The sequence below is a fragment of the Emys orbicularis genome, chromosome 4, assembly GCF_028017835.1.
Source record: "Emys orbicularis isolate rEmyOrb1 chromosome 4, rEmyOrb1.hap1, whole genome shotgun sequence".
NCBI classification, from domain to species: Eukaryota; Metazoa; Chordata; order Testudines; family Emydidae; genus Emys; species Emys orbicularis.
In genome coordinates, this window is record NC_088686.1 from 87,917,795 (window position 1) to 87,930,212 (window position 12,418).

The 12,418-nt window shown below is 44.8% G+C and overlaps 1 protein-coding gene across 3 annotated transcripts in view; it reads left to right on the top strand.

The window, feature by feature from the left end:
* NAV2 (neuron navigator 2) overlaps window positions 1–12,418 on the top strand; it is a 354,629-nt gene that overhangs the window by 200,533 nt on the left and 141,678 nt on the right. The window lies entirely within an intron of this gene.

Below are 12,418 nucleotides of genomic sequence, written 5' to 3' on the forward strand. Positions count from 1 at the left end.
AGATGTAAAATCTTCAGAACATATTTATTCCTGGTGTTACTTGTTGATCCTTTGCATTTATATCATAGAATTTGCTTGGGTTCATGCAGTTATTGGCATTTGTTTAAAGGCATAGGCCATATTCTGTGACCATTACCCAAGACTAGATTGAAAGGAATTATGCCCCAGAAACATCCCTCTGTATCAAAATTTCTCTAGAGTGCCTCTTTTCCACAGAGGAGAGGGGGCATGCTGTGTTAGTCTTTTACCAGTTGCAACTTTCTCTCCATCTTGCATCCAGCCAGTTGCACTAGCCAATGCATGGGAGTGGGGGTGTGGCTTCATCTGCTGTCCATCTCCCCCCATCCTACTCCCACAGCCCCTGCCTTCCTTCGCCCTGTATCCTGACCCAAGATCCAGGTTGGTCTTATGCAGCTGAGTTGCAAGGAAAGCCATTACTCCCCTGTATGGATAATGGTCATGATCTAGCTCTCAGTTTTTACTTTGTCATTCCTCAGGCAAAACTCTCATTGACTTTAGTAAGAATTTGCCTGAGTGAGGGCTGCATTACAAGGTCCACAGGATTTGGCTCATATGGGTTTGTGTGTTACAAACAGTTACTAATGAATGTTGTAGGAGTTCGTTTTTAAATACAATTTACTCCTGTGATTTTAGGGGCAAATTTCAGAGTATTTTTCATGGGTAGTCAGTGTAGATTTAGTAGTTTGATTTCCATTGGTTTTAATTACAGTCAAACAGCTGAAGTACCAAGGCTTCTCTTGGGGACACATACTCCTTAGTGTCTAGGGGATCACCCTTCCATGTGCACAGCATCTTTAATAGCAGCAATGGCTCACATGCTTGTGTCTCGGTTTATAAGCCTGCGTTCCCTTTACAAAAAGGAACAGAATAGATTGGATGAGGTTAGTAAAAGTTGACTCAGTAGTGCTTGACAGTTGTTTAGAAATAGCTTTATGTACTTAAGAGTCTCACAGCAATAATGGATCCCCCAAAATGTAGCAAATTGCTGTACACTTCTGTATCTGCTACCAGGCTAGGACACATATGTTGCTGCCATTTTGGTCTGCACAAAGAGTAAAATTTCTCCTCGGGAAATAGTAAGAACTTTGTTGCAAGATTTTGATAAAATCACCACAGCTTTGCAGCATATATTCCCAGATCAAAAACGGTAAGGAGAGCTCACTGACTCCTGTCATAAGAAGGAGGAGGAGTACTTGTGGTCTCTAAGGTACCACAAGTACTCCTCATTCTTTTTGCTGATACAGACTAACACGGCTACCACTCTGAATCCTGTCATAAGGTTATCTCCCAAGGCTGATTAGTTGCCTCAGCAAATACCTATACTAGTGCTATACTAATGGCATTGATTTATACAGTCCTGAGGGATGGCATCCCCTCATCTGTTAAAAAGCCCTGATTTAGTCCCTGGCATTCTCCTGTCAAACTTTAGAAAGCAGTTTGACATCAAGCAGTTTCACCCAGGTGCCAATGGTTTTGCTGCTCTGCTCAGTTCCAGCAGCTAGAAGTAACATGGAAATTGACAAGGGCCTTTACAATGTTAAGTAGTGACCTGTAGGTGACAAGCTGGCAGCAACTTCACCTGAGCTTCTCTTATCTTTTGGGTGCAGCAGGAGAAATGGCCAAAGCGGCAGTATTTTTGCAATGAAAATGCACCTCATACCATTCTTAATTCTGTCTGTTAAATCTTACGTGGTGTACTAGGAAATCTCTATATTCTACTTCTTACATTCAGGCTTCTGATTAGAGCAAATCTAATGTAATAGTGGTGAAGCATTAATGCGCATCTTAAGGAGCCTGGAAAGGAGTTTTGACTACAGTGTATATACATTTCTAATTCTCAGTTAAGCTTCAAATTTCTTGGTTAGCCTATAATCTTACTCTACAACATTTCATTGTGAATTCTTCTTTTAATTATTTATTTATTGGTGTAATTTTATTTTTGTGTTATGATTTTTGTTGCACTTTAATAAATCCACATTGCACAGTTTTAACTAGCCACTATCCTACTATTTATTTTTCATTCATTAAACATATTTTTAGAGGACAATTGGCCCATCTCAGTTAATCTTGACTGTATGTTTACATTGTGTACCCCATGGGGTAGCTTAAAGACATTGCAGAGTAAATCCAGCAGTACAATACAGTTACAGGACAAGATACAAGTATGCAGTAAATCATGTCCGTGTTTAATCTTACAACAGTTTAACTGGCTAAATTTGGCATTTCAAAATATGCCCAGATCTTTTTACCTAAACAGAAAGAGTTTGAAGTTTCAATAACAACTGAAATAGACTTATACAAGACTGAGAAACTTTGCCATAGTTAGTATAAACTTTAGGAATATTAAAAACAAAATAAAACTATTTTTAAATAACGTTTTGAAACAGCCGGCAAAAGCCAGGAAACTTAATTGGTGTCCTTAATTTGTACAGTTCAGCAGGGAAAAAAATCAAAACCCAATAGTGAAGCTTAAACCGAATCTTGAGAACCTTGATGACAATGGAACTATGCTGATTTATACCAGCTGAGGATCTGGCCCAGAATATCCTGGTTGTTTGATCATTGCTGCAACAATTATTACACATTTCCAGTTTTTAATTTTTTTTTAATATAAATTTGCATGTATTTATTGCTGAGTGAATTGATTCAGATGGGCAGCCACAAAAACTGAAGTCCACTACTCAACTACAGGACAGACACAGCAGCAATGCTAGCTTCCAACACTGCTGCACAAATGCCAGTGTTTTTCTACCCTCACCTGGAAGGGACATCTCTAAGACAAGAGGGTAGTTCAGTCTGCGAGGTCCATTCGGTCTTCGGCCTCTTTGCTGAGCCTGCATAACTCTCTTCCCCCACATTCAGTTCCTGTGTGGGGGCCAGCTATAGTGTAGCTGAAAAATGCATACTTGGTGCTAGTATCATAACCTCCCCAGGAGGGGCAGGATGAGAATGAAGCCATGGCCCCACCCTTTCTTCACATCAATTTATAAAGTTGCAGGGGTAGAGCAGAGTGCATGCTGCACTGTCTCCTGGAGTGGCAGATCTGCCACTGTTGTATTCGCACCCCAGCAGGAAATCTGGCTGACTCAATACAATTCCTCCTCAGGGCTGTTGCTTACAGTATGCTCCATCCTACCCTCCAGTGCAGGCTGTGGCTTTGAGGCAACGTCTGGACCTTTATGTGGTGAAGTACTAGAAAGTACATAATGACGTCCATGCTGAAACTCTTCTGTGCTGGCAGACTTTTTTCTCCACTCCAGCTACCAGACCTTGTATAAACCAACTAGGTCAGAGGGGGAAAGGCAGTCTCATTGGTCAGAAAGCAGAGATGGAAGAAATCCTGGCCTATAAGAGGGAGTTGCTCATAGAACTACAGCAGGTGCAGCAGAAAAGACCACGCCTGTGGGCATTGGCCATTTTGATAGCCAAGTTTAACAGATTTTGTGTTCGTGTGTGTGCATTGGTATGAACACAAACATTAGCAAAGTATTTGTACAGATACAGATTTCAGATCGACTCACTCACTTAAAATGTAAATTCAGTCTTTTAGAATGTGTTGATGTCCTATCTAGAGAGAGTTTAAGGCCACATGAGACCATCAGATCATCTAGTCTGATCTCAGGAGACTATACTTTGTGTTCCGCAGGTAGAGAACAGGAGAGAGAGACTAGGCGTACCAATATTTCGGGTTGTCAACCCTCCAGAATTGTTCTGGAGTCTCTAGGAATTAAAGATTAATCTTTAATTACAGATTATGGCATGTGATGAAACTTCCAGAAATACATCCAACCAAAATTGGCAACCCTATCAATGTTACTTTACTGTTACTATTGCATGTTACACAACTTTACTGATTGGCAGAGTAAGTCATTCAGTAACAAATATTGTCTAGTTTGATGTCTGAGTGCCTGCTCAGTATTATCAGTCTAAATTTTTCCTAGTGCTTGCCATTTCTATATCAGAGTTCTGACTGTAGTTAAAGTGTGCCCAGCTTGGAACACTGAATATTAACTTATGTATATCATCCAAGTGAGGGGGTGCAGTTACAGCCCCTTGTCTGCAGCCCATTAATGCCTTTTGATGGCTCTGTCACCCCAGGCCTTCAGGGATTTATTTTTACAAATGAGAGAAATCTTTAAGAACAATGAACAGGGGTGGTATTTGTTTAGGTTTAAATTAAAAACTTACTGGTTTCGAAAGGCAGTACACTTGTCTCATTATTTCATAATGGCATAACTTGTATCCGGACGATAGAAGTCCCTCTGGCCTTGTTCTTAGCCAGTCATGTGGAGAGTCTTTTGAGTTTTACTGTAACTAAACAAAAACAACAAGGAATTCAAGTGTCTTAGTCAGTTATGTCAAGACAATGAGCGAAAAGTGTTGTCTGGGCTCCAGCTTTCCCCCCCCCCCCCCCCACTCTCAGAAACTGCTGAGTCTTAATGAAATAAACCCACAAACAACTGAACTGTTGTTTCAAATACTGCAGCTCAATGTGAACAAAAGAGGACTTTGCGGAAATGTGAAAGTTTCCTGACTGACATTTCCACAGATCTTGGACCCGGTTTTCAGAAGTGCTGAGTATCCAAAACGGCAATTGAAGTTTACCATATAGAGCTTACCTCCTGCTGGGGGGAAATAATGCTCCAGATTTCAAGGAATAAATGTGACTTTTGTTTCATATTACAGAAAATTAAATCCCCTCTAAAGGGGAAACATCTTGATAGAAATCCTATGAGTAAAAGTGGAAGCAAGCAATTCTATCCAGTTCAGTGAAGTGTATTTCTTTTCTGTTAAATGAGATGTTTGTTGTACACTTCACTATGGGATCACAGAGCATTTCCCTTTCTGGGAATCTCTGCTTTTAAAGAAAAAAAAAGATTGTGCACCTCATGTGGTTGCTGTTGCCCCTGCCGCTGGCATAGGCTCAGTCACTATTCCAGGGCAGATAGTGCATCCTCCCATACCAGAGGGCCTGCCCAGTCAGGCAGTATGCTCACTACAGCTCCATAGGCAGCAGCATTACTATTGAAATGGTACCTTTTTTGTTAATCATAAAGTTTGCTAATTTTGATAAAGGCCATGTGCAGAGCTACCTCATTAAGCAGATTCTTCTGTACATGGGCTCATTATTTAAGCTTGTGGAAAAATTCCAATTTTACAGTAGACTCCTGATAGAAATATGTAAGCCTCAATAACCCCTAAACATTGTTTGCCAAGCATGATGAATTACTAATAAGGCAAAGGTGGCTATCTGGTATGAAGCCTTCTTTGCTGTACTCCTTCGGTAGTGCCAGGAAAGAGGATGGTTTGGTGGCTGGACGGGGGAGGAATCAAGATACACCAGTCATTCCTCTACCCTGGGAATGGAGCAACACAACAGCCTTCTGCCGTTGTGAGACTAGAATAATGGCCATAGAACTGGTCTTCTACCACTTCCTAACCTGGACTTCAAGTGTGGATTTCTCTCTTCTCTGCATCTATTACACAGAATGCAGCCTGGTTACTTAAGCTATGCACTGGACTAAGGATTTGTCTTTTCATGAGAACATTTTGTTTGTTCCCCATAGCTGTGAAATCAAGGGACCTTTATATGCTTTAATGGAAAGATACTGTAAAGATCTTGACCTTTTTACTGAGAATGTTGAGAACATCATCTGTGTAAGTGCTGCTTTTTGCTGCTTCTAGTGACTGCATTTCAGATGGTTTTCAGTTGAAACAAATGAGAATGCACTTGTTTAGACTTAGCTTGACAAATCATAGGAAATAGCATCTATTTTCTCTAGCCCTTATTATAATATGTGCTCTCAAAGATTTAAGTGGGTAATTTAAATCATAAGACTCTAGATTTTCTTTTCTCATCACAAATTGATAGGTCTGCAGATGCAGTTAAGGTTTTACAAGAGCAGCTGAAATCTGATTTACCCATATTACAGTGTATATTGGCATTGGTACTAGACCACCAACATCTTTTTAACAGAAACATTGGGAATAAAATGGACTTCAGGCCAACATTTTGTCTTTGAAATGAGGAGAGATGTGATTATTTAGCATAGGCTGTCTTTTGGTTTTGAACACATTTCATTTGTTGTCAATTTAGTTAATGTAGGCTGCCGAGGAAAGAAAACATCTCCACCACAAAGGAACACAAGGGAATTAATAAACTTATCATAAAACTCACTCAGCTTTTCATCAGGTCAATGCTCTTTTGAATTAACCTTTCCCTTCATACTAGTATATCTTCTATGCTGGGATTTCTGTTTTTTTTTTTTTTTTTTTAGGAAAAAGAACATTTTAATACACACTTTTGGAGCAGAACCCAATTCTTTTACCAATATAAGTGGTTGGTTTTAGTAGGAATAAAAACATTTGGCAAGCTGGTTGTAACAAAGGAACAGATAATCCTAGATGATTGGAATTTTCTTATATTGAAGCAATTTTCCGCCCCCCACAGAACAGTTTTAATTTGGCTATCTGGCTTCATGAGGTTTTACACATCTTATAATAAAAGCAGAGATTCAAAGTCAGACATTCATGGACAACAAATGGTTTTCCCTGGAAAGTATTAGATACAGAAACTAATAATTGCATTATACTGGTTCATAGATTATTCCAACCTCTCCCCCCCATCTAGTACAATATTCCAATGTTTCACAACGACCTAAGTCTGATTTCATTGACACCAGCATAAATCAGGAGTAACTCATCTAAAGTTACTGGAGTTACGCTAGTTTTACATGTGTATAAGTAAGAGGAGAATTGGGTCCCACATTTAAGTGTGTGTGTGGTGAGGGACCAGTGGCCACTGTGTGTGTGTGTGAGAGAGTGGGAGAGAGAGAAGGTTGGGATTGGGCGGGGGAGTTGGGATTGAGTAGACAGGAAAAGGGAGAGATTGAAAGAGGGGAATTGGGAACCAGGAACTCCTGAGTTCTAACCCTAGCTCTGATACTGTTCCCTTTGTAAAACCAACAAGGAGTCTGGTGGCACCTTAAAGACTAATGAATGTATTTGGGCATAAGCTTTCATGGGTAAAAAACCCACTTCTTCAGATGCATGGAGTGAAAATTACAGATGCAGGCATTATATAATGACATATGAAGAGAAGGGAGTTACCTCACAAGTGGAGAACCAGTGTTGACAGGGCCAATTCGATCAGGGTGGATGTAGTCCACTCCCAATAATAGAGTGGCTCGCTCATTACAAAAGTAGTTTTGCCTCTCCTGGAATTGACACCTCCTCATCTATTATTGTAGCCTTTTCCAAGTCACTTAATTTCTGTAACAAAGTTTTCCCTTTGTTAAATGGGGATAATACCTTAGGCGTATCCCTGAATATACAAGGCCACTCCTCCAGAGTATTGGTGAGTGCAGAGGTAAGGTTGCAGGAAGAGTCAGATAAAGCATGGTCTGGTGGACTAATCTAATCTCAGTACTTGGCTAAAGAAGCAGGGAAAATGTACATAGATTAGAGACAGACCATTTCTTAGATGCCATTTTTTAGTATCCTCATTTGCAATCACTTAACAAAGTGATTAAAACCTACAGTATATTAAAACAAATGTACAGTTAACTGACCTACCTTTAAAAATCATTTATTGACACTTATCTAAAATTAGTGGTCTAAATCCAATAACTTTCCCTTTTATTTGAATGCTGAATTAGTTTGTTCTTTCCCTAACTTTTTACTTTCTGCCTTATAACAGAAAAATGGCAGCTTTTATGCCATAAATAAGTTTTTTTACTTTTTTCTTAAGTTTTTAACAGCCCCCCCCCACACACACACACACACAATTTCTAATGTTCACAGGTTTAGTTGTGGAAAAAATATGCTGGAGTGTTCTTCATCAGTATTTTCAAAGAGCCGGGTTCTTTACACATGCTGAGCTGCATCTTACTCCGTGGTCCCATTGGACTAGATTGTTACTTTAGGGACAGCCCTCAGCAAGGTATAGTTCAGAAGCTACACCACCCCAAGAGTAACCTTTAGGGTATGTCTACACTGCATTTAAAAAAGCATGGCTGGCCCGTGCCAGTTGACTTGGGCTTGCGGGGCTTGGGCTAGGGGGCTGTTGAATTGTGCTGGAGAGGTTCCAGCTCAGGCTGGAGCCGGGCTGAAGGATCCTGCGAGGGGAGGGGGTCCCGGAGCTCAGACTGCAGGCGCAGCCTGAACATCTACACCGCAATTAAACAGCCCCTTAGCCCGAACCCAGGTCAGCTGGGCAGGGCTGGCTTTAGGAAGTGCGGGGCCCAATTCGAACATTTTCGGTGGGGCCCCAGCAGGGATGACTTAAAAAAAAAAAAAAAAAACATGGAAAAAAAAAAAAGCCTTTCATTTCTTAGCAACCGGTTCCCTATAAAAAGTTCTGATTTAAGGGATGTGCCACAGTATGTATTTATTGTACCAATAGGGTTACCATACGTCCGTATTTTCCCGGGAGGAATTTTTAAATTTTAAAAATTCTTCCCGGACGGCGATTTAAGAACCAAAAAGCCTGACATGTCCGGGAAAATACGGATGTATGTTAACCCTACCTAAAGTTCTTCTTTAAAAAGATGGGCCTGAACTAGAAATGAGCTCCATTTCACATGTGTGGGTCCCCACCACTCCCTGGGTGTGTGTGTGCACAAGTGTGGGTCCCAGCTGTTCCCTGCCCCCCTCATTGAAGCAGGTGTGCAGGGTTACTGCCCTGGGAACTGCAGGGCACCACTGGACATGGGGCTGGCTGGAGGTAGGGTCTGGCTGCAGGCAGGGCAAGGGGTGTGGGGCTGGCTGGCTTCAGGCAGGGTCGCAGGGGGGTGTGGCAGGGGTTGGCAGGGCTGGAGACAGAGGAGTGCGGGACTGGCTGGCTTCAGGCAGGGGGGTGCGGCAGGGGTTGGCTGGAGACAGGGCAGGGGGTGCGGGGCTGGCTACAGGCAGGGCAGGGGGTGCGGGGCTGGTGTGGGCAGGGCAGGAGGTGTGTGGGGCTGGCTGGCTTCGGGCAGGTCTGCAGGGGTGTGTGGCAGGGGTTGGCTGGAGACATGGCAGGGGGTGCGGCAGGGGCTGGCTGTGGGCAGGGGTGCGGGGCTGGCTGCGGGCAGGGGGTGCAGGGCTGGCGGTGGGCGGGGGGGGCTGGTGCGGGCAGGGCAGGGGGTGCAGGGCTGGCGGCGGGCGGGGGGGGCTGGTGTGGGCAGGGCAGGGAGTGCGTCAGGGGTTGGCTGCGGGCAGAGGGTGCGGGGCTGGCTGGAGACGGGCTGGTGCGGACAGGGGGTGCGGGGATGGCTGGAGACAGGGGCTGGCTGCGGGCAGGGCAGGGGGTGCAGGGCTGGCTGGAGACAGGGCAGGGGGTGCGGGGCTGGCTGGAGACGGGCTGGCTGCGGGCAGGGCAGGGGGTGCGGGGCTGGTGCGGGCAGAGGGTGCGGGTACAGCACACCCTGTATGGTAAATGCCCCCTCCTCCTCCTCCTCCTTCCCCCACTGGGGTAGCAGCAGCAGCCTGCGGCTCAGGGGCTATTTAAAGGGCCCGGAGCTCCCCTGCTTCCACCGCCCCGGCCCTTTAAATAGCCTCAGGAGCCCTGGGGAAGCAGTGGGGCTCCAGCGGCTATTTAAAGGGCCGGGGCGGTAGAAGCAATGGGAGCCCTGGACTTTTTAAATAGCCCCCAGAGTCCCGCATCCCTACCCCAGGGCTCCAGCAGTGGGGCTCTGGTGGCAATTTAAAGGGCCTGGGGCTCCAGCCTCTGCTGGGAGCCCCAGGACATTTAAATTGCCCCCTGGGGAAGCCGGGCCACCCGGGTACAGCATACCGGCTCTTCCCGGTACGTCGTACCAGGGCTTGGGCACGGGGCCCTCTTAGGGGCGGGGCCCGATTCAGGGGAATTGGTTGAATTGGCCTAAAGCCGGCCCTGCAGCTGGGACAGGCCAGCCATGGGTGTCTAATTGCAGTGTAGACATACCCTTAGGGCGCATCTACAGTGCACCCTTCTTTCGGCAGTGTGTAGTGTACATACACATATGGTCCCCCTAGCAGTGCCGGGTTTACAATGGCACCAGTGGCACCATGGAGTCAGGCCCATGCTCAGAAGGGGCCCCGGCCTGCTCTGCTTGCACTATGCCCTGAGACCCCGCCAGTCCCCTGGTCTGGGGGGGGGGGCTCTGGCCATAGGGAATTGGGGGGGGCTATTCTTGTGTTGGGCAGGGGGGCTGTGGGACACGGCATGGGCCCACCCCTGAGGCGAAGGGGCATGCTGGCAGCATAGGGCCAGGTGGGCCATTGTGCGTCTGGTATCTGCCGGTTTGTAAATAGTGCCCTCGCACTGGGCTGGGTAAAGCGGGGCCGCCCATGCCATGCCCCATTGCCCCTGGCTGGCCCTTCGCTCCGGAGACCGACCCCCTTCCCCCTCATGTCATGCTCCATTACCCCTATGGGGGGCCCACAAAAGGTTAATCTGTCCCTGGGCCCTAGTATGGGTATAAATAGTGTAGATGGTGAAGCATGGCTTAGGTGAGTAGATTAGACACACATGAAGGGTATGTGTATGTACCTGAATACATTACCCTATGTGGCTCTCTACTCGCCCAAGTCCTGCCTCCCTGTCTACACTGCTATTTGTAGTGTCCTGCTGCCTCCTTGCAGCTGGAGCCTTTACCCGCTACAGGAAAGGCTCTGGCAGCGCTCTGCTGCTGGAGCAACTCTGGCAGCAGTGAAAGGCTCTGGCACCAAGGAGCTGCTAAAGCTCCCCCCCTCCCCAGCTTTTCGCTGCCATGTGTAGCTACGCACCGCAGTGTGGACGTGGTATGCTTTTCATTGCGGAGTGTGTAGCTACATGTATGCTATGCACCACTGCCAGTGGTATGTTGTGTAGATGTAGCCTTAGAGGCACTGTGTTTCAGGCACAATTCTTACCCTGCTTCCTCCTTGCTATGGATGGGGGAAGTGGCATCAAAGAGAACCAAATTACTGCCAGAAACCTGGAGTGAAAAGCAGTGGTGCTGCAGCTTTTTGAAAACTGGGAGGGGACAATATCACTGACTGCTCTTCAAGCAGCTCCTGTCTTTCTCATCCCCTTTTTCCTCCTAGCTGGGAGCAGAGTTGATGGCACTGGATCCTTCTTTTCCCTCCCCCTGTGACTCCTATACCATCCAATGCATTTGCTCCACACTCCCTAATCCATATGATTGAGCTGAAGTGCTGAGCTCAGGCAGAGAGAGTGGCACTCAAGCACCACCTGGCAGAATAGGATGTGGGACACTTGGGACTTGATTCTGCTCCTACACTGGAGTAAATCAGGAGTAACTGCATTGAAGTCAATAGAGTTGCTTTAGTTAAACCTGTGGTAAATGAGTTCAGAATCAAGCCCTTGGTGCCCCTGTATACTGAGGTAACCATTGCCTCTCTCCATCTACCTGAGAAAAGCTTTCCGGAGGAAAGGGCTAGAAAGACCAGCCACTCTGGTAGTTGGTAGTTAATAACAGAGCACTGGAAATCTTCCCATTTAAGTAATGACTTCTCTTTTAAAAAAATTACCATTAATTCCTGTTATTCCATTTGGTACATAACAATGTGAAATGACTCTGAGTGTATTATAAAGGGATCTCCAACACTCCTAAAAACACAGATCTACACTAAGTCATAAAGATGTATGTGCTTTAAATCTTCGGGAGGTCTGGTTTGGATCATACGAGTGAGGTTAACAAAGCTATATCTTCAGTGAGCAGCTGAAAGTGAAGTAAAACAGCCCCTGTGTGGTTGCAGCGGTTCATGATTTACAGAACTGAATTCACAGTGCTGCTCCGGCTGCTGAAAACGTACGTTCTCAACTGCTGTTTATTTTTAAATTAAAAAAAGCAGCTCTCTATTCAGTTTACTTTATTGCTAGAGGGCAGGGAAATATAGGTAAAAGCCGTTAATCCCCAGCAGGCTGCTGGGCAGACGAACAGTTAGGGATGACAAAAGTTAATTGGAAACATGAGCTGTTTAACAGAAAACATATTTGTGATAATTGAGAGAGTAACGTCTCCAGAAGGGAAACTTTGCAAAGAGAAACTTCGGAAGAGAAGTGGCCACTGATAGGTGAGTAAGCCAGTGTGATTTTCAAGCTCTCTTTAGGTGCTGAATTTATTATTTAAGAAAAGCAAGTAACATTAAAAAAAAACCTAAATAAACAAGAGATTCATGCTCACTGAAGAAGGGTTTGCAGTTACTGACATTAGCTCTTCTTGCAGCTGGATGTAGTTATTAGATAAAAATGTATCACTTAGGTTCACTCCATGAATAAGGATACAATTGGTTTTATTTTTGCAGAATGGGATTGTCTCTGTTTTTAATGGATATCAGAATTTGAAACCACCATTAACTGAAAATAACTTCAGTGTTGTTGTTTTTTTCTTTTTCTCTATGCAGTTTTTCTTTTTAAATACACTTGAGG